Raw genomic sequence first — 22,505 nt, forward strand, 5'->3', positions numbered from 1 at the left:
GCCTCTTTCCAGTCATCTTGAATAAGGGTACTGCACTGTACTGTACTTACTGTATGTTTGTAAAAGTTAAATCCAACTGCTGGGATGAGAAACATGCTCGCACACAGGATGTAAACAATGGACTAACTACACCACCCTCTCTCTCCCCCCCATCTGCTGGCGTTGCTGGAATCCTTGTAAAACAGTGAATAATTTTAATATAACGGTCATATATTATGCACAAGAGATAAAAATTAATCACCTGTATCACATTACAGTAGTGATTTAAGAGTAAAAGTGTATATGTACGTATATAGTATTCCACATACACGTAAGTATAAATAAAAAGTTTATGTGATGATCGGACAACGTCCATTTCGGTTAACGTCACGTGTCACGTTTCCAAGAACTTACTGTATCTAGGACGTTAACCGGCGCATGACTGTGTATATATATATATATATTGTTACGAGTTGGGGATTTAGAATATAGTTAAAAGTCTACCCAGATCCCAACAGGCAACAACAACAAAAAACAAAGACAATCGGACTATAAAAGGGTAGACAAAGGATGCGAGTTTTTGTTGTGTATAATAAAGTACCATAAATTCCTTAACAAAATATTCAGCTATCTATAATTTACCCTTAACCATACTTAACCTAAACATTAACAGTATATACATATTTATACAACATAAACAATTTTGAAGCAAGTGGACGTGGGGGAGGCAATATAAGATTACAAATACTTAAGTGCGGAGCTGAGATGGCTGACGAGCAAGGCTGAGTATTGTAGAAGACGGTAGGTAGTCACTGTGCCGTAGGTTTCCAGGATAGGTGATCCTGTGGTCACTTCCCAGAGTGTAGTGTCCTCTCCTCGAATTGGAGCTCACAAAGAAGACTTGGAGGAAGTGACGCAACAACCAGGATATGGAGAAGGGAAACCCCGGAGTGGTAACTAAGACGAGTCATACTCGTGTCTCGTCCCTAGATGGCGTTGCTCGTGGTGCTGGGTAGGTAGATCAGGACAATTGGTGGAGGGGTTCGTAACACACCCCCCCTCCAAAGACCTCCATAGCGCGGGCGCGAAGGAGGTGATCACCTGGTGCGTCTGGAGAGTAGCTGCTGCATTTCCACTGGAACTCGGGATAAGGAGTCTGCAATCAGGTTGTCCACCCCCTTTATGTGCCGGACTTGTAGATTATAGGGCTGGGTGAGGAGAGCCCAGCAGAGGATTCGCTGGTTGGAGGTCTTGTTGGTTTGGATGAACGTGAGTGGGTTATGGTCGGTGAAGACTAGGGTTGTTTGTGGGCAAGACTGGAGGTAACATTCAAACTTCTTTATTGCCAACACCAGAGCCAGGGCCTCCTTCTCTATGGTCGAGTAGTTGGTCTGATGTTTTTTCAACTTGGCGGAGTAGTATGCCACAGGGTGAAGGACATCAGTGGTTGGGTCGGGTTGTAGGAGCACAGCCCCCACTCCGACACCGCTAGCGTCGATTTGCAGATGGAAGGGCAAGGTGTAGTCAGGGGGGTGGACTACAGGCTTGGAGGCAAGGAAGGCTTTGAGGCGGTGGAAAGACTGGTCGCACCTCTGGTTCCAGATGTAAGGGACCGCAGAACTGGTAAGGTCTGTGAGGGGTCCGGCCACGCTGGAGAAGTTACTGCAGAACCGACGGTAGTAGCCGCACATCCCCAGGAAGCGCATGAGTTCCTTCCTCGTCCTTGGAGTGGGGAAGGACAAGATGGTTTAACGTTTGCGTCCTTGGGTCTCACCATACCATGCCCAACGATATGTCCCAGGTAAGTCACTGAGGCCCGGCCAAAAGCAGATTTAGCCAGGTTTATGGTGAATCCAGTCTCTTGCAGTCGTGCCAACAGTATCTCCAAACGCACCAGATGTTCGTCCCAGCCGTCCGACACCACCACCAGGTCATCCAGGTAGGCGAACGTCCCACCTAGGTCCTGAATTAGGTAATTGATGGCCCTCTGGAATGTGGCCGGAGCATTAGAAAAGCCAAACGCCATAACCAAATATTGAAAAAGACCAAATGGAGTTATAAATGCTGAGATTATTTTTGCCCTATCCGTGAGTCCCACTTGATAATATCCTTTCAACAGGTCCACGGTAGATATAAATTTGGCACAGCCTATGCTGTCTATTATATCTTCAATCAAAGGTAAAGGGTAGGAGTCTGAGACAGTGACCTGGTTCACTTTACGATAATCGGTACAGAAACGAAAAGTGCTATCGGGTTTTGGAATGAGAAGGCAAGGTGAAGCCCAGGGGGAGGTACTAGGCTCAGCTAAGTTATGTTTTAACAAAAAATCTACCTCCTTTTTCATAATCTCTCTTTTTTGTGGATTTAGTCGATATGCTGATTGCCTAATGGGTTGTACATCATCTGAGATTAGCTTAATATCATGTTTAAGTATATTGCAAAACCCTGGGAGGTCTGACGTGACTTTAGGAAATGTCGATAATAACTTGGTGAGATCTTTTGCTTGAGATGGATTCAGAACAGAAAAATACTCATCCAAGTTGTTGAGTATGTGACTGTTAGCAGGGTTTTCTTTAGGTAGAGGGAAGTCTAAATTCTCCAATAGGTCCATGTCATCTGTCTCCGGCTCCGGCCCTGACAAAACCGTATGCAATACAGGTTGGCTTATAGCCTCTGGGATGTCTTCCTCTGACTGCCTGGAATGGTAAAGTTTCATGAGATTAATGTGAACAAGTTGTGAATCTTTCCTGCGATCAGGAGTATGGATTATATAGTTGAGGGGGAGATAGTTTATTAGCATTGATTTGAAAGTTTTGATGGAACCGTTCCAAGCAACCTTGGGACGGTGGGTGGTAAGCCGAAGATGTACAATGGTCCACACTGAGGTCTTCCATCACCTGTTTGAACAAAGATGGATCAGATTGTTGGGCTGTAATGAGCTCATCCTTACTAATGGTCTTATTGTACAGATCTTCCGTGGGTAGGAAGATATTGGAGGTGGTTTCAGATGAAGAGGGATTATTTCGCACACTCTGTGACCGGGTGACAGCACAAGATGGGAAAAGGGGAGGAATAGTTTCTTCAAGGTCAGTGGTGGAGTTGACAGGTAAGGGAGAGTCGACTGTCTTTATGTTGGGAACCACTAGATCTCCTACCAAGTCATTACCCAATAATAAATGAATGCCGCACACAGGCATTGGGTCTTTCCTAATGGCTATTTGCACTTCCCCAGTAATCAAGGGACATTGGAGGTGCACTTTAGCGAAAGGATAGGAAGAATGGGATGAGAGATCTGAAATTAGAACACTCATTAGTAAATGCGGTAGATATATCAGGAATGACGTTAAACAGGAGGATGGATTGTGCTGCGCCCGTATCACGTAGTATACGAATAGGGAAAGAACGAGACCCCTCTATGATTGAAATTTTTCCCTCATAGGTGAATGAAGAGAAGAGATCCTGATGGGGCCTTTCCACATTGGTGGTTGCTATTGGTTTGGATTTGGGATCCAGGAAACTACTTTTAGCAGTTCGACACTTTGGGTGTTTACAACACTGGACCGTATGGCCTGGGTTTTTACAGTAAGAACAAGTAAACTTGGTTGCATCAGGGGGGTAGGTGTGGGACCTTTCGACCTACCACTCACGTCCCCAAGGTTATCATCAGAGGAGGACCTAACATGTAGGGAAGTACCACGTTCCCTACGGCACAGTGACTCCACCAACAAGGCGTACTCATCAGCCAGCTCAGCAGCACGTCTTAAATTAACCTCTCCACGCTCCTCCACATGCTTCAAGTTGTGAAATGGTATCTTGCTTTTCCACTCCTCCAGGACTACCAAGTTAAACAAATCCTGAGGTGGCCATTAAGAAAACCTAGATAAATTAATTAATGGTCAAAAAGATAAGATAAGTGGATTACCCTAGAAAATATCACGGCAGTGGATAACCAGAAAGTCCCGGAAACTAACCAAGTTATACCTCGGGAAATTACACTTATGAATATTGTTCTTCTGAGAAGATCCTTAGATAAGGATAAGAGACTTGAAAGAGGAAGGGCGTATTACGGCATTAATATAAAGATCCGGATTAACAACCCTTAGATACTTGAAACAGGAAGGGCGTATTACGGCATTTATATAAAGATCCGGATTAACAACCCTTGAGTAAGCAGGAAGGGCGTATTACGGCATTAATATAAAGATCCGGATTAACAACCCTTAGATACATGAAAGAGGAAGGGCGTATTACGATTTTTTTTTTACTAATTGCATTAAAATAGTATTTTTAAACCATAAAAACAGTATTTTTCAACCAAAGCTTATTCAGGATAATAAACAGAAAATTGGCATTAAGATACTTATGCAGTAGATGTACCAATGGAATTTAACACAATAATGTTCTTTTTTGTAAAATAAAAGAAAACTGGTAACATATTGTGGGGTTCAGGATTGTTTGGTTCACACTCAGGATGGGGTGGAGAAAGGAAACTCACAATGTGCTCTCTATATACATGTTGTATTGGATGTACAATGCAGCTTGGTGCTGGGAAGGCAGCGTGGTTACAAGCATGATGTAGAGAGAGCTGGTTGGTGAGGGTGCTCAGAGGACCAGCTTGTGGGTCGCCATTCTCGCCGGCGGGAGAGAGGACCGCCAGGCAGGCGGAGGAGGAGCGAAGGCCGCCAGGCAGTGGCGGAGGAGGAGGTGTTGCTGGCTGCGGCTGTAGGTAGAAAGAGCGGTCACCACGAGGTCAGGTCTTAAATAGCGGGGGTAGGCGTGGCTTAGCAGTTGACCTCAGGTGATGTATGGCGGCGCTGGTTGACTCAGACCACGAGGCATACACTGGGGAATTCACGGGGTCGGCTACTCAGCGACAAACAGCGTTTGTAGGGGAGAAATCCACTACAATACTCCCTCTTCCCTCCAGGCGGTGTAGGAGACTTGTTGTCTGCAGGGTTGCATAGCACATGTGAGGCAGAACGGGCGGTGCATGCCTCATGTGAGACAACGGCGATGGCGTGGATGAGCCGGTCGCTGGACACAACTGTCTAGATACACAATATCTGTGGGAGTAAAGAGGGAGAAAAAGGGTGTGTGGAGGCGATGAATTTTGTTCTTCCCTCACGGCAGGTACAGAGTCGTCCGATGCGCCTGCTGGGGTGTGTGGGCCTGGGTCAGGAGCAGGGGCTGCGTCAGCAGAAGCGGATGAGGGCTCGTGACAGCAGCTGGGTCCACGACAGCAGCAGGGTGCAGGACATTAGCAGGGAGTACCTGAGGGAGAAAAGAGGGGTGTGTGGGTCCGCACTCAGGAACAGGGGCCGCGTCAGGAGAAGCGGCAGGGGGTACTGCTGGGCCGGGATCGGCGTCTGAGGCAGGACGGGTGTGTTGGTCCGCGTCAGGAGCAGGGGCCGCATCAGGGTCGGCAGGGGTTACTGCTGGGCCGGGCTTCGGCGTCTGAGGCAGGACGGGTGTGCTGGGGTCGGAAGAGGAGCGACTGTCTGCTTAGAGTAGCAGAGCTGCTCTAGGGTGTCTAACCTGCGGTGTAGAGACAGTAGTTGTAGAGCCGATGAGAGCTGCTTCTGTGTGGATAAGCCAGTCTTCCATGTTGCTTGAAGACTGGGAGCGTGATCAGTTTCTCCTCCATCCTGCGTGAGTGCGAATCTCCGGGAGTCACCATTTGTGGGGTTTAGCATGTTTGGTTCACACTCAGGATGGGATGGAGAAAGGAAACTCACAATGTGCTCTCTATATACATGTTGTATTGGATGTACAATGCAGCTTGGTGCTGGGAAGGCAGCATGGTTACAAGCGTGATGTAGAGAGAGCTGGTTGGTGAGGACGCTCAGAGAAGGACAGCTTGTGGGTCTCCATGCTCGCCAGGCAGGCGGAGGAGGAGCGAGTGTAATGGGCCGAGTTTCCTCTTTTCAATAATTTACCATCCAGCTATTCTTTTCAATGAGTATCCGGTTTTATATACTTATCCTTCTTCAATTCTTTACATATATATCCTTATTCTTCTATATTCTTATATATTCTTTATCTCTATATACCTTATATTCTTATATATGTAGCTTGTATGCTTCTCTGCTTATGTTTTCCAAGTCAATGTTCTTTCTTTTCATTTCCTGTCATATATTATGATCTCATCCATATATTTTGTTCTAGTTATATTCTAAACCATGGATTAACCTGGGAAACCATGTCTTTGTTATTACCACACTTATTATACTTACAACGGTAGCCTGCCACCACCCAGGATTTTCTAGAATATAACATCTCTTCGTTAACTGTTAGGTAGCGAGCTTCTCGGCACGTGAGTTAGTTATTTTCTGAGAACCAATGTGGGAAAGGATAGAGTGGTGATACTCGTAGACGTAGATTACTAATTCAATATTTATTAACACAGTGATTGGATAAGATGCATCTTAGATTCACTCAGACAAAACAGAACTGCAATTTGTTTCTTAAGTCATCAAACACTTCAAGAACTTATTACCTCATTAAATACCTCCAAATACTTCAATCGACAATTGTGGTATTGTTGTAACGGGCCGAGTTTCCTCTTTTTAATAATTTACCATACAGATATTATTTTGTTGTTAGTATTCTATTTATTCATATACTTATTTGTTCTGTAGCATTCTTTCCAATGAGTATCCTGTTTTATATACTTATCCTTCTTCAGTTCCTTACACACATACTTACTTTATATAGTCCTGCTTATATTCTTATATGTTCTTTATCTCTATATACCTTATATTCTTATATATTCTTATATAAGTAACTTGTATGCTTCTCTGCTTATATTTTCCAAGTCAATGTTCTTTCTTTTCATTTCCTGTCATATATTATGATCTCATCCATATATTTTGTTCTAGTTATATTCTAAACCATGGATTAACCTGGGAAACCATGTCTTTGTTATTACCACACTTATTATACTTACAACGGTAGCCTGCCACCACCCAGGATTTTCTAGAATATAACATCTCTTAGTTAACTGTTAGGTAGCGAGCTTCTAGGCACGTGAGTTAGTTATTTTCTGAGAACCAATGTGGGAAAGGATAGAGTGGTGATACTCGTAGACGTAGATTACTAATTCAATATTTATTAACACAGTGATTGGATAAGATGCATCTTAGATTCACTCAGACAAAACAGAACTGCAATTTGTTTCTTAAGTCATCAAACACTTCAAGAACTTATTACCTCATTAAATACCTCCAAATACTTATTACTTCAATCGACAATTGTGGTACTGTCACTCTGCCAAATGATATTCAGTACTGGGTATACACCAGATATCACTGGACCCTCAGGTCTTACCTTACCAAGTAGCAAATTAACTCTTCACTTCTTGGTTATATCATTATACTCTCAGATTATCATTTCATGGTCACTACCAATGAATACATAACACTGGACAACTCCACAATTATCTCAACATACAATACCTCCTGTTAATTCACAAGGAACAACATGGCACTTTTAACTCTCATTCAGTGGTTCAATACTTAACCTGGGATACTATATTTCTGCTAGTTATCCCCCAAACAAGGTACCATAATACTTAGGCCTATGTGACTGTGAGGAGTGCCCCAGGGTAACACTGGTCTCTACAACAAATGAAGATCGCTGTTAGGGGTCGGTTGTAGGCCGACACACGCTCAGGGAGTGGGCGTCTGATTTGCAGGAAACGGACTTCCCAGTTCAGTCCTGTCGAATCAACGGCATCGTCCAACCCGGTTACCGCCCCACGTTAGCCGATGAGTATTCAGCTCAACATTGTCACTCTGCCAAATGATATTCAGTACTGGGTATACACCAGATATCACTGGACCCTCAGGTCTTACCTTACCAAGTAGCAAATTAACTCTTCACTTCTTGGTTATATCATTATACTCTCAGATTATCATTTCATGGTCACTACCAATGAATACATAGCACACTGGACAACTCCACAATTATCTCAACATACAATACCTCCTGTTAATTCACAAGGAACAACATGGCACTTTTAACTCTCATTCAGTGGTTCAATACTTAACCTGGGATACTATATTTCTGCTAGTTATCCCCCAAACAAGGTACCATAATACTTAGGCCTATGTGACTGTGAGGAGTGCCCCAGGGTAACACTGGTCTCTACAACAAATGAAGATCGCTGTTAGGGGTCGGTTGTAGACCGACACACGCTCAGGGAGTGGGCGCCTGATTTGCGGGAAACGGACTTCCCAGTTCAGTCCTGTCGAATCAACGGCATCGTCCAACCCGGTAACCGCCCCACGTTAGCCGATGAGTATTCAGCTCAGCACACTGGAGAGACGTTGAGGAAGTCACGAATGCGTAAAGGTCTAACTTCAACTATACAAAACATACGCCTGGCAACGGTTCAGACAATATCTAAATCTCTACGTTACTCGACTTAATTGGCACAGAATTCACTATGTTAACACATGAGCACTGATATTCACCAAAATTGACTAAGTTAAACTGAATTAATAGGCGGCGGGAACACACGTTAACATACCTGGAGAGACGTTGAGGAAGTCACGAATGCGTGATTCTCCCTCGTGTCGAGGTATATACGTGCACTCGCGGGCAGCTTGGGCCTCCATATTCATACCAGAAGGGTCGATCTTACCAACAACATAACTTCTCTATCATTTTGGATCACTGTATACTTAGTTATGAACTCCGGTGTTCTTGATCAGGGTAATTTCCTATGTCTATTCATATAATCTAATCAGAGGTTGAGCTTGCCAGGAAAAGGTGGAATATACACGTCGATAACATTAATTCTGCAAGCTTAGGTCTGAGGCGAACAAGGGGCTATTCACGGGGAGGCGCTAGATCTTGGAGATTATACCAGTTGACAGAATATTCAGGAGATTAATGACTTTCTCAAATAGACAACTGACACTAATTAAACTATAAACATCAGATTCTCTGATGTCGGGGCGACAAAATGATATAACTTCAGGCGCGATCAGAAATTCATGGATACCCCCACGGACGACATAAAATACGCCACTCTAGCTGGCAAACTCGACACTCACTTACGTGACACGTTCTACTAACGATAAGGACAGTTGAAGCATTCTACCCCACTCACAATGGATCTTGAATGTTCCAACTGTAAACAGACATATCTAAGTTGACTCAAAACAAGGGTGTTCTCTCTCACACTCAAATTCATTTTATAGAGAGGTTGGTTTCAGTAAGTCAGAGAAAATGGGATAACGGAGGACTGAGGTGTCTTGAAGTGATGAGAAAACGGACTCCTCAGATGGAGGACTCAAACGAAAGCCGAGTTACATGTTTTGTGGGCTATTGAGCGTAATATGAATCATTTGATTTTGGCGCTAACTGACGTGTAAGACCGTGGTCATTACACGAGGGCCGCCAGGCAGCGGCGGAGGTGGTGTTGCTGGCTGGTTGGTGTGGGTAGAAAGAGGGCGATCGATACGATACGAAGTCTTTAGTTAAGAGGTGAAAGAAGATTATTAGGAGTTGAAGGAAAAGTGGTGAAACTGAAATACAGTAGGAGTAGAAAGAATCTGGGCTCAACCAGATCGCTTCATCTTTCTTATTGGTGTTTTGTCTTTGTTCTGCTCCCTTGGGTCGTCAGACCTTTGTATTAATATTGGTTTATTTATATAATGCTGCTTACTATTATTATTTGTTATTGTTGGAGTTAGTGAGCCCGCCCAGGTCCTTGTGTAACTGGGAGGGTAGTCACATTTTTTTTTTTTTGAGGTGTTAGTTAAGTGTTAGTTGTGTTAGTCTAAAGGTACACTGTATGGAGAGGCCTGCCAGGTTCTTAGTGGAGCTGGTTGGTCACTCTCATCTTTATTCCTCTAGTAATGTTTTATGTAAAAATGTGTATGTTGAGGCAGGAGGTGGTTCAATTACTTCTTCCTGGCTGATATAGCTGGGAGGGTAATCACATTATTATTATTAATATTATTAATATTTATTTATTTATTTATTTATTTATTTATTTATTTATTTTTTTTTGAGTTAGTGAGCCCGCCCAGGTCCTTGTGTAGCTGGGAGGGTAGTCACATTTTTATTTATTTATTTTTTTTTTTTTACTAAGATGTTAGTTCAATGTTAAATGTTAAATGTTAAATGTTAAATATTAGTTATGTTAGTCTAAAGGTACACTGTATGGAGAGGCCTGCCAGGTTCTTGTGGAGCTGGTAGGTCACTCTCATCTTTTATTCTCTCTATTAATGTTTTATATGTATATTGGGGCAGGAGATGGTTCAATTACTTTCTTCCTGGCTGATTTAAACCAACTGTGTTCTTGGAATTCTTCGTTGTCTATATTATTTATCCAGTTTTGATATGTTTCTGTGTTAAGTTCAGTCACTTTTTTCCAAATATTTACAGCTTTGTTGTGTATATCTACATTGATTGCTAAGAGGTTTGCTCTCTTGTGTAGCTGTTCATTATTGATGTGGTCTGTATATTTTATGTTATATATAAATCTGAGGGCTATATTTTGTACTGTTTGTAACCTTTTAATGCACGTTTTACTAAGGGTGTTCAATGGGATGGGTGGGTAGTCCATAATTGATTTGACAAGGGCAATATAAATCTTTCTTTTGTTATTAATGCTAAGGTTCTTAAAGCGTTTTATTTTTGATAATCTTATTCTTGCCTGTCGTTCTTTATCTTTTAAGTATGTTATATATCCTCTTTTTGTTAGTTTTAATCCAAGCATCCTGCCTTCAGTGTCGTATGGGTATAGTTCCTGGTCGACTATTACTGGACTTGTTTTAATCTTGGCTATTGGTATTATCTTGAATTTGTTCTTATTTGTCCTGATTTTCCATTTTTTCTCAAAATCATTTATGTTTTTATCGCTCTTACCGTGTAGAGTGCCATAAATTGAGTTGATTTTCCTGGGTATGATACTATTTGAGTAATATCATCAGCAAACATTACATATTCGCTAAAGGGGGTAGGTTGAGGTGTGTCTGAAGTATAAATTGTATATAGTGTTGGAGAAAGGCATCCTCCTTGAGGTACTCCACTCTCAAGATTAAACATAGTTCCCATAAAGTTTCCAATTTGAATTTGTGCTCTCCTATCATCTAAATAGTTACACAATATTCTTAGCAAGTATTCGTTAAGTCCCAGTTTTAATATTTTATATTTCAAGCCTAAATGCCAAACTTTATCAAAAGCCTTAGAAACATCCCTTAAAATTATATTGATCTGGTTACCCTTGCTTTTTTCTATTGCAATTATTTCCGTTATTGTAGCTATTGCAGTTAGGGTATTTCTATTGGGCATAAATCCATGTTGTCTGTTGTTAGTTTTCCCATGTTGTGTTAAAAAGGCTATAAGTCTTGAATTTAATATTTTTCCAATAGTTTCCCGGTAATTTCTAATAAAGATATTGGCCTGTAGTTTAATATTTCCTTATTGTCCTTACCCTCCTTAGGAATAAATATCATTTTAGCATATTTTAGTTTGTCTGGAAAGTAACCAGTTATTAAGCATGCGTTATAAATGTTTAATAGTGTATTTAAAATGTTTTCAGGTAGATTCATGATCATATTTCGTGTAATACCTGTGAGCCCAGGGGCTTTTTCCTTAAATTTCCTCAGACAGTGCATCATTTCTCCCATGGTTATTATTTGATTATTAGGTAATAAGTTATAGTCTATATATTGCCTTGGGGTGATTCTATGTATTGTCTTCCCATTTCTTCTTCTATCCTTTCTTCGTATTTCACTATCAAAATCTTCATTTTCCTCATCTGATATTTTAAAAACTTTTACCCATTCCTTTTGAATGCTGACTCTTGTTCATTTTCCTCGTGCAATTTTGTTCCATTTTGGTCTTTAATGTATGGTGTTTTTTGCTTGTTGTGCCCCATCATCTTGTTTATGGAAGTCCAAAATGTTTTTGTGTCTTTAGTCATGTCAGCCGCCATTATAATATCATTCCATTTTTTATTGTTTGCTTCCTTACATGCGTCTCTTAATTTTATCTGTAGTGCTATCTGTGTCGTATATAGCCATCTGTTACTGCCGTGTCTTTCCATATACCTGTTTATTTCATTGTAATAGGTCTGGATTAATTTAACTTCTTCTGGTAGTCTGTTGTTGGGTAATGTTCTAAAGTGTGAAGTAGGAGTGTGTTTGGTTATAGATGTTTTTATTGCTGAGTGCAGTCTGTCCATTTCTGAGTCTATATCTTCTGTTGTTTTCCCTTGTAGGTTAATCGAGTGGTGATTACTTAAGTCGTCTTTGAAGCTGTCCCAGTCTGTTTTACTCATTTTCAGTCTCTTTTTTATTGGTATCTGTATGGGGCTTGTTGACAGTGTTAGTATAATTGGCAGATGGTCACTGCCTGTAAGAGGTCCTTGTATTATATGGTAATTGAAAAAGGCTTTGTTGTTGGTAAAAATTTTGTCTGGTGTCGATTGTGTATTGTGATTTCTCCAGGTTGGAAAGTTAGGACCTAGATGATTGATTTTCCCTAAATTTATTAATTGATTAAGGGCGTTTCCCACGACGTTATTATTTGTATTGTCAAAAATCCTATGTCTGGCGTTAAAGTCTCCTAAGATGTACATCGGATGACTATTGTTAGCCAATTTTAATAGGTGTTCTATAGGTAAGTAGGGTCGTCTCGGTGGGAGATAAGTAGTAGCAATAATTACGTCTCCTTGAGTTGTATTTATTTTTATTGCTAGAAATTCATCCTGGAAGTCATCAATTAGTTTAAATTTTAAGTTTCTTTTTACCGCTATCGCTACTCCGTCATTTTTCTCGCCCGATTTATTTCTTTGGTTTGCATAATAGTTAAAGAGTTTTATGTTGTTGTTTTCTGTCTCACCGTGACTGTTTATTAGTATAATGTCAGGGTCAATTTCTTGATATATATTACTTAGGTTAATTCTCTCGGTCTTCCAGCTTCTTACTTTGTGTTGTATTATTCTTAAAGTTCTTACTGTTTGTCTATTGTCCATTATTTCTTATACTTGGATTGTGACTGTTGGAGTGGAGACCTATCATCCTGTTTCCCGCTTCTGACTCTTCTAAACTCTGACGGGTCTACTATTTTAAAGTCATTGGTCGTAATCTTTAGTTTGTCCGTAGTAATTAGTGACCAGACATAATCTTCACTTAGGGATTTTTTTTGATATGTCCACTTGTATATCCCTCCTTCACAGTTTTGCCTGTGTCCCTCCTGTTGTAATTCTCGATGTTGGGATTCCATGTTTTGTTATGGTGATAACTTTTAATCCAATTTCTTCAGCAGATTCAGGTTGTATATTGTGATCATTTTCCATCTTATCTTCTCTCCTCCTACTCCTTTGTCTTATAGTCTGTCCGCTTTTGTTATTTCTATCTTCTCTTTTGTCGCTTCTAGTCATTTTGTCACAGGATCTCTATCAGTCGCTTGTGTTCGCTTATTGTATAGCTGTTGCTCCTTATGCTCAAACCTTTGTTCGTCTAGATGTAGTCTTTCTCTCCAGTTCGCTTGCGCCTATGTTGCCTGAAATAGTTTTTCGGTTATTATGGATTCTCTGGAAATATCTGTCTCTGGTAGGTTATTCGAATTTAAACATTTTCCTTAATTCTCATTGTATGATCCGGGTGCAATGATATTGTGCAAATGTGCATGGATCATACTAATCATTACCTTGTCATGTATTGGCTCACTTAAGTTTAATATGGTGGATTCTGGTCTATGAGCCTCTTGGACCGCTCTCTTGGCTATTTCGACGTATGTCGTATCCTTCTTGTCTTGTTCCTTTTTCCTTGTTTCTTGTTCCTTGTACTTTATCATGTGTTTTTTATTGGGCATGCCATTGCTAACGTCCTGTGTCCTATGTATGCATTCCCATTTCTCTTACAGTTGAGACAGCCAACATGTGTGTTCTTACATTCAGTGTAGGTATGGTCGTCGCCTGCACAATCTGAGCAGTACTTTTTTTCTTTTTCCGGACAGTCTCTCGTTGTGTGTTCTTCATATTTGTAGCAGGAGAAGCAAATTTGCAGACTGATGAATGTCTCCTTCTTTATTTGATGTGGTGTGACTGACATGTTGAATATTAGAAAGCCCTGTTGTAAAACTTTCTCAGCCATTGACACTTCTTCAAAAGTAATCTTAAAAACATGAGTATAGTCTTTTATCTTAATGACTTCTTCAATCTTCATCCACCTATTTTGGCGTTCCAGTTCATCCTTCAGGTCTTCAGATGTCTTCCTCCCGATCTCTTGGTCGACTTGACGAACGAAAACTGATCTTTTTGCTTTTTGTTCTGGTGGCATGACAACAATAAGGCCTTCATTGTAAAATATATCTCTTGCTTCTTTTGAAAGGATTTTATCTGAATCAAAGTCATCTTTACAGAATACTTTAAAACCTTCATTGGTGCTGAATATTCTTGTTAGTGGGACTTGCAGTTTGCTGTAAGTGATTTCTGCCACTTTTCCCCTTCCAATAGAGTGTCCCTTATCTCTATGTTTTATTCTAATGCTAGTTGTCATCTTCTTGATAACATCTAATCCTACCTATAACACAGGGCTCCTGCCTGGGAGCAGTGACCCCGCCCCCCCCTCTTGGACGGGCGTCGGGCTCGTAGGGTTCTGCACCCAGGTTACCTGTGACTATAGTTATGTCTAAGAAAGTTGCCACCTACCGGTGACCCCCGGACAAGGGGTGCCCTGCACTATCACAGGTTCCCTTGCCGGATCGACCGTATCGCTAAGTCCCGCCTCCCGTTCAAAGAACGGAGTGCATGAGGGGGATGAAAAAAGGAAAGAAGAGGACTTAGAGAGTAGAAACAGCCTACCTACCACGCCACGTTCGGTTAGCCAATCAGAGCACCGCAGTAAACGTGCATGTATCACGCCACCGTGGGGCACCACTGATTGGCCAATCCAGGACGTAGACGCACGGGTAGTAGTCAAAATTTGGGGAGCCCAAATATTTGTTTTCCAGAAGTTGGAATTTTCCGTACAATCTGTGATGGTAATTACACCGTCACTATGTTGAGTAAGTACAATCACTAGGATTGAGTGTCCTATCACAACAAAGTTGTAGACTGCTCAAACATGCAGCAAAAGAGGCAGGTCTTCGCAGCTCCGGGTCCAGCAGTCAGAGGGCGATCACGACGAGGTCAGGTCTTAAATAGCGGGGGTTGGCGTGGCTTAGTAGTTGACCGCCGCTCCGTGATGTATGGCGGCGCTGGTTGACCTAGACCACAAGGCATACACTGGGGAATTCACCGGGTCGGCTACTCAGCGACAAACAGCATTTGTAGGGGAGAAATCCACTACAATATCTTACATTTGAGTGCACAAATCAAAGCGTAATAATGAAATTTAACATTAATGCTCCTATAGGATTACAGTGTTTCAAGAATTAATAGCTTAACTTCTTCAAGTCAACACAATATTCTCATTCTGTAAGCAAAAAAATAGTTCAAAACATTTAAATTAGCTTAGTTGAACATTAAAATGCTTATATACTGTGGCAAGTTTTCCTGTCCTAGGCGATTTCTTACCTTTGAGTGTACAAATCCATATGTGGAAAAAATTCTCTCAACCCCTGCTGATGATGCAACAGCTGTAAATAATTGCCTAGGAACATCCATTACATTTTCTGTCATATCATTGGCAAAATACTGCCACCAAGCAAGGGGTGAGAGAGATTTTACAACATCTTTACCAAAATAGACATCTTTAAATGGTGCACTTCTTCCATGGAAGGACATTAATGTTGAAAGGAAATGTGGAAGAGACTCGCACACATCCTGTTCTGCAATGTCTCGCTGCTTAGGAGTCAGATGTCTGCCCTGGTACCTTGGATCTATCACATTAGCTAGAAAATTGGCAGGTGTCAATGCTACTTTGATTCTTTTTTTCAAAATTATCCATATCCTTCTTATCTGTTAAATACTCCTTAATATCAGTTTTCAGTTTTACCCAGATTTCTACAGCATTACTTAGTAGGGTATATTCTCTCTGGACACAGTCCAATGCCACAGCAATAGGCTTAAGTTTATCTAAATAGTCTTCTGCAGTTCTTTTTAATGCCTTATCATTAACTTTCCTTTCAATTTTCTTATCAATGTCTTCACGATTTTCTTTGCACACTTTGACAAGGGTCTCCCAGTTCTTTAAATAAGATTAAATAGAATCTGTCACTGTGTTCCATCGTGTGTCTGATGGCATTACAGTACTAGCATTGTTCCTCCTGCTCTTCTATACAAAGATCCTGGGATGTGATGATTTCTGAATTTCAATAGTATTTATTATCTTAGGTAACAATATATTTCATGTAAATATATACATTAATAATGAGGCCTTATGATATGATCAAAGTTTCGCAAAACTGGAGAGAACAGACTATAGTACAGTGCATAATTATGTAAATCCAAATAATGTTATTAGCCTGCTGCATTGCATATACTTTTCAATCATGTAGAATAAAAAGAGAAAACAGTTATTAGTAAAAAAAAATCATTTTGATTTAAATCATGTGATTTAAATTATTTGATTTACATATATAGTATAGTACTATATATATATATATATATATATATATATATATATATATATATATATATATATATATATATATATATATATCATGATAAAATCACACGGGAAAATGGAAACAACGGAGCACCTTAGCTTTCGTCTTTATTCAAGACATCTTCAGAGATTTATCTTATCCACGTTTTTCATTGTGGATTTACATGAAATATATATATATATATATATATATATATATATATATATATATATATATATATATATATATATATATATATACAGTGAACCCTCGCTTTACGCGGTCAATTGAACCCACAGAGGCCCGCGTAAAGCGAAAAAACTCGTAAAGTGTAAAACCTAACATATGGGATTAATTGAAATAGAGACCGGGCCGACCCCCAAACTCCACTTTTTTCTGACACAATACCTATGTTCTAGTAAAAATAACATCTTAATTTTATGACGGTACACACACACAATTAATATTTAAGAGAAATAGAGAAATACAGTTGCCAAGTTAATGTCCATTCAAATAATGGACACACCCCCTCCCCCCCCCTCTTCTCACACTCGCTGGCTCCTCCATCTCTGAGAAATGTTTGGGGGAAAACACTAGATTTTAAGGTATAGTAAATAAATAATACCTCAAACTAAAGTTAGGATAACATAATTGACATTGCTGGATTCCTTGCAAGACCAGGAATATTTTGAATGTACACGTCTTATATTGTGCACAAAAGATAACATATTTGCTCTGAGTAAACAAAATACTTACATAAGATCTAAAATTTGTATGTCTAATGCAAAATCTATGATGTTTATATTCAAAATGATCATCAAATTGTAAGAATTCCAGCAATGTAAATTATATTCTGGCCGGGTAATTTGTATGAATTTTATGAGCTAAAACAAATATCTAAAATAAAAAAAAATATATACTTCACCCTAACACTATCTGTCAATCAAAATACCCCACCTCCAGCTCCCCTCTCTTCCCACGATTGCTGGGTCCTTCCCTCCCTCCCTCCCTACCAGAGAAATGTTTGGGTTAAAACAGTATATTTACATTTTTAGTAATAAATAATACCTCAGACTAAAGTTAGGATAATATAATTGACATTGCTGGATTCCTTGCAGGACCAGGAATATTTTGAATATACACGTCATTTATTTTGCACAAAAGATAACATATTTGCTCTGAGTAAACAAAATACAGTCATGCGCTGGTTAACGTCCGACCGAACAACGTCTGATCGCATATACGTCTGTGGCGCCGCCCCCCCCCCTCCAAAAAAAAAATCCGTGACGCCTGCTGGACCACCACTCCACGACCCCCTGACGGAGACACGATGATCCTCCCCATACTGGTCAGATATTATGTGTTAAAGGAATATGCTTCCTTCCTTAGGCTCTTTTTAAGCATTTGCCTCCAGGTGTAATGTTAACCTACATCTATTGAGGATAAAATCTTTCACCTACAAATTGACAATAACACATTTGCTGTAATCAGACATATCTAGTTGCCTCAACAATTGCAACCCCAGTTGCAATTGGGGTTGCAATTTCAAATTCTGTGGCATTACTAAAATAGTAAAGTCTCTAGTGCACTCTAAGATTAAGAGAGAAAACGGAGGACTCAGGCGTCCTGATGTGAGAGAAAACGGACTCGTATGATGGGGGACCAAATAAAAAAAGCATAGCTACATGTTTTGTGGACTACAGTATTAAGCGTACCCTTTTCATCACTTTGTAATAAACCTAGCCATGCCTATGTGTGTTTATGATATTTACCATAACATTATATATATATTTAGTGGGTCTAAATGGTCGTAAAATGGGAAACTTGGGGTTGGGTCTTGGGTGCCTGGAACCAATTAGAATAAATCCCATAGGTTCTGTACTTTCGTTATCGGCGGGGTCCCAATTAGGCGCGATAACCAAGGGATGACTGTACTGTACTGTATATACTTGTGACACTGGCCAGTTGCTTCTGGTGTTATGGTACAGGGGTACCAAGTGACAGCACTAGGATCCCGCTTCCTCTATCAAGGAATAAACAATTAAAATTTAAATTGAAAAAAAAAACATTCAAATAATGGGACGTAGCGAACCTAAATGGCCCTAGAGCGGGCACAGTCACGTATGCATCGCGTATTCTTATAGATTGTGCTGCCAGGCGTACGTTATCTAGTGAATTTAGTCAATATTGTACAGTAACAATGGACCTAAGTGCAAACCTGTATTGTACATGTACTAAATGATTACGGTACTAAAATTGTTATGTCTATTGCAAATATAGCTTGTTTATACAGGTATTCAAATAAATTACTATCTTACAAGAATCCCTCCAATGTAAGTTATATTCACCCAGGTCGTTTGGGTGGCAAATTATGAGAAGAGCTTAGTCACTCTTAAGTAATGATAAATAAACACGCAGGCAGGCCTTCAGCGCCAACTGTCAAATCTTATCTCAAATAAATAAACAAACAAACGCCAGACATTCTGTCACCTCACCTCCCGCCCCCTCCCTTCCCAGACAAAAGATTGGTGATTTCTTTATGTTTATTTTATATAATATCTCAGACTAAAGTTAGGATAATATAATTTGCATTGCTGAAATCCTTGCAAGACAGAGATTAATTTGAATATAAGCGTCAAATATTTTGCTCAAGATATAAAAAAAATGTAGTACATTAGTGTACAATACTGTAGTACATTTTATAAAAAGTTTTTCAACTGTATTTTTGGGTAGATTTACATAAATTTCTTCATTTATTTTCATCCATTTACATGCACACACCAAACTAAAAGAAACGTAATAGAAATAAATGACCTTAGTGCAAAGCTGGAGTGCACATGTACTAATTTGATTAAGGTACTAAAATTGTTTTGTCTAGTGCAAATTATAGCATGTTTATATTCAAATTAATCAGTATGTTACAAGAATCCCAGCAATGTTAATTATATTCACCCAGGTCATTTCACCGGCATTTTATAAGAGAGAATCTTAGTCACTTAAGAACTGATAAATATACACACGTTAGACCTGGGCCTGTGCCAACTGTCAAACATACTACCTCCCCTCCCCCCATGACCCCTCGCTCGCTCCCTCCCTCTCTCTCCCCCATCTGCCCGTTGTTGCTGGAATCCTTGTAAAACAGTAAATAATTTTCATATAAACATCATGTATTTTGCACAAGAGATAAAAATTAATCACCTGTATCACATTACAGTAGTGATTTAAGAGTAAAAGTGTATATGTACGTATATAGTATTCCACATACACGTAAGTATAAATACAAAGTTTCTGTAATGATCGGACAACGTCCATTTCGGTTAACGTCCTGTTTCCAAGAAGGTATCTAGGACGTATCTAGATCTAAAATTTGTATGTCTAATGCAAAATCTATGATGTTTTTATTCAAAATGATCATCAAATTGTAAGAATTCCAGCAATGTAATTTATATTCTGGCCGGGTAATTTGTATGAATTTTATGAGCTAAATAAAAAAATTATACTTCACCCGCGTATTTGAGTAGATGCACTACGTAAAGTGGGAATGCCGGTTCTGGCAGGGTACCGCATAAATGTAGAAACGCGTAAAAAAAACCGGGATATTACTACAGTATATATACAGTTAACCCTCACTTTACGCGGTCCCGCATTCCGCGTTTCCACGTTTACGCGGTGCCTTGCCAGAACCTCACGTGCTCACATTACGCGGTACGTGAACCCCATTACGCGGAGAGTGTCCAGCGCGACGCTATTTTTAGATTCGCCCCACCCGCCACCCGCCCGCCTGCCTGCCTGCCTCTCCCTCCTCCTCCCTCCGCTTGGGCAAGCGGCGCGGTAAGGTTGCACAGTGTGTGTCTTTGTTGCGTTATCACTGATGTCATATGACGTATCAGACCTGTGATTGGCCATGCATCCCTACCCCCCTCTGCTGCTAGCTGTAATTGGCTTAAAGTATTATGACGTGTCCACCCGGGGGGAGGGAGGGAGGGAGGAAAGACGACGCTTGACCTAGCCGCGGCAGTTTCATCCCTCAAGGCCACTCCGTGTAAACGCGCATCCATTGTTCCGTAAAATGGCTTCCGCCGGACCACCACCCCCAGAGAGAAACCTTTCCTTACCTGGACCCAGCGGCACTAAAACAAAGAAGACACGACGTTCCTTAAGCTACGAGGTGAAGTATAGCATCATCCAAGAGTTGGAGAAAGGAACAAGGCAGGTTGATTTGGCGCGCCAGCATGGCGTGAACGAATCTACGATCCGGACTATAAAGAAGGATTCAGCCAAGATAAAGGAGCACATGAAGATCACAAAGTCTACAGGTGCTTCTATGATCAAGTATTTTCACAACCAGGTGCTTCTCAAGACAGAAAAATTACTTGTGAGGTACTTGGTGCGTCAGGCGCGACGGAACATGGCGGTCGACACGCGCTCTGTTAAGGACTACGCACGTGAACTGTACATGGCAGTGGCACGAAAGATGGGAACTTCAGAGCCCAAACCCTTTAATGCTTCCTCTGGGTGGTTACAGAGGTTTAAGATCCGGAACAAGATCACCAATATAAACATTGGTGGTGAAGAAGCGAGTGCTGATCGTGCTGCGGCTCGGGAATTTCCTCCGTTTTTACGTGAGATTATGGAGGAAGGACAGTACAGTGACGACCAGGTGTTTAACATGGACGAATCTGGTCTTTTCTGGAAAAAGCTACCTTCCAAGTCCTTTGTTGTGAAGAATGCCAGCAGGATTCGGGGCCGGAAAATGCAGAAGGAACGCATCACCGTCCTGTTTACCACCAATGCCTCCGGTACCTGTAAGCTCAAGTTATCGGTGATCCACACAGCACGCAAGCCGCACGCCTACAAAACAATGGACATGACCAAGCTAAACATCCACTGGCTGACCGCACGTAAGGCGTGGATGTTCTCTACACTGTCCCTCTCCTGGTTTGATGACTGTTTTGTTCCCGATGTAAAAAAATTCTGTGAGCGACAGAATGTGCCATTTAATATTTTGTTGCTGCTGGACAACGCACCAGGACACTCGCCCCTACTGCTAGATCGTCACCCCAACGTAAAAGTGTTCTTCCTTCCTCCCAACACTACGTCTTTAATCCAGCCCATGGACCAGGAGTTGATTTGCAATGTGAAAGCTGCATTCTCAACAAAAAAATTCCAGCTCCTGAACGACTACACCAACACCAGGGAAGAGTTGCGTAACCTGAGTGACACCACCACCGATAGCAAGCGCGAAGAAGATGAGGATCAACAGTTAGAACAGCAAAAAATACTCTTCAAACAATTCTGGAGAGTATTTAACATCAAGAAAGCTGTGGACTTCTTGGTGGAGTCATGGGATCAGCTGTCTATTGCTACAATTCGTCACGCATGGAGACATGTGTTGCATGGAATACCAGGTGAGAGGAGGAGTCAACCTGTGACTGGTGAGGTTCAGAATGTTGCAGTAGCAGTGGACCTTGCCAGAGAAGCTGCGCAGACTGTTACAGTTCCAGGCTTCTCCGAGACCACCAACGACGACATCCTGGAGGTGATCAGAGATCCTGAAGTGACTGCCGACGAGATGTTGGAAGAAGAACACGTCAGTGAAGAGGAGGAAGAAGGTGCGTCATTCTCCGAAGAACACAATTTAAGTCATAGTGATATTAAGGGTGCCATGGAGTGTGCAGAGAAGATGAAGTCCTTCCTTTCCCGCGACAATGACGATGACCGCTATGAAGTCTTCCATACCCGGCTGGTGCAGGCTATGGAGCCGTACATCAAGGTGTATCACGACAACATCAACGCCAGCCGTCAGCAAAGCATAACAGATTTCTTCACCCGCAACCCACCACAGCCAGCCCAAGCCAGTGATAGTGGCAGTGAAGATGACTTTGAGGGATTTGTCAGGGAAGCCCTTACAACTGTAAGTGACAGTGATGGTGATTCACCTAGTAATGGTGATTCACCTGAGGGCCAGTAAT

The sequence above is a fragment of the Homarus americanus genome, unplaced genomic scaffold, assembly GCF_018991925.1.
Source record: "Homarus americanus isolate GMGI-L3 unplaced genomic scaffold, GMGI_Hamer_2.0 scaffold40856, whole genome shotgun sequence".
NCBI lineage: Eukaryota > Metazoa > Arthropoda > Malacostraca > Decapoda > Nephropidae > Homarus > Homarus americanus.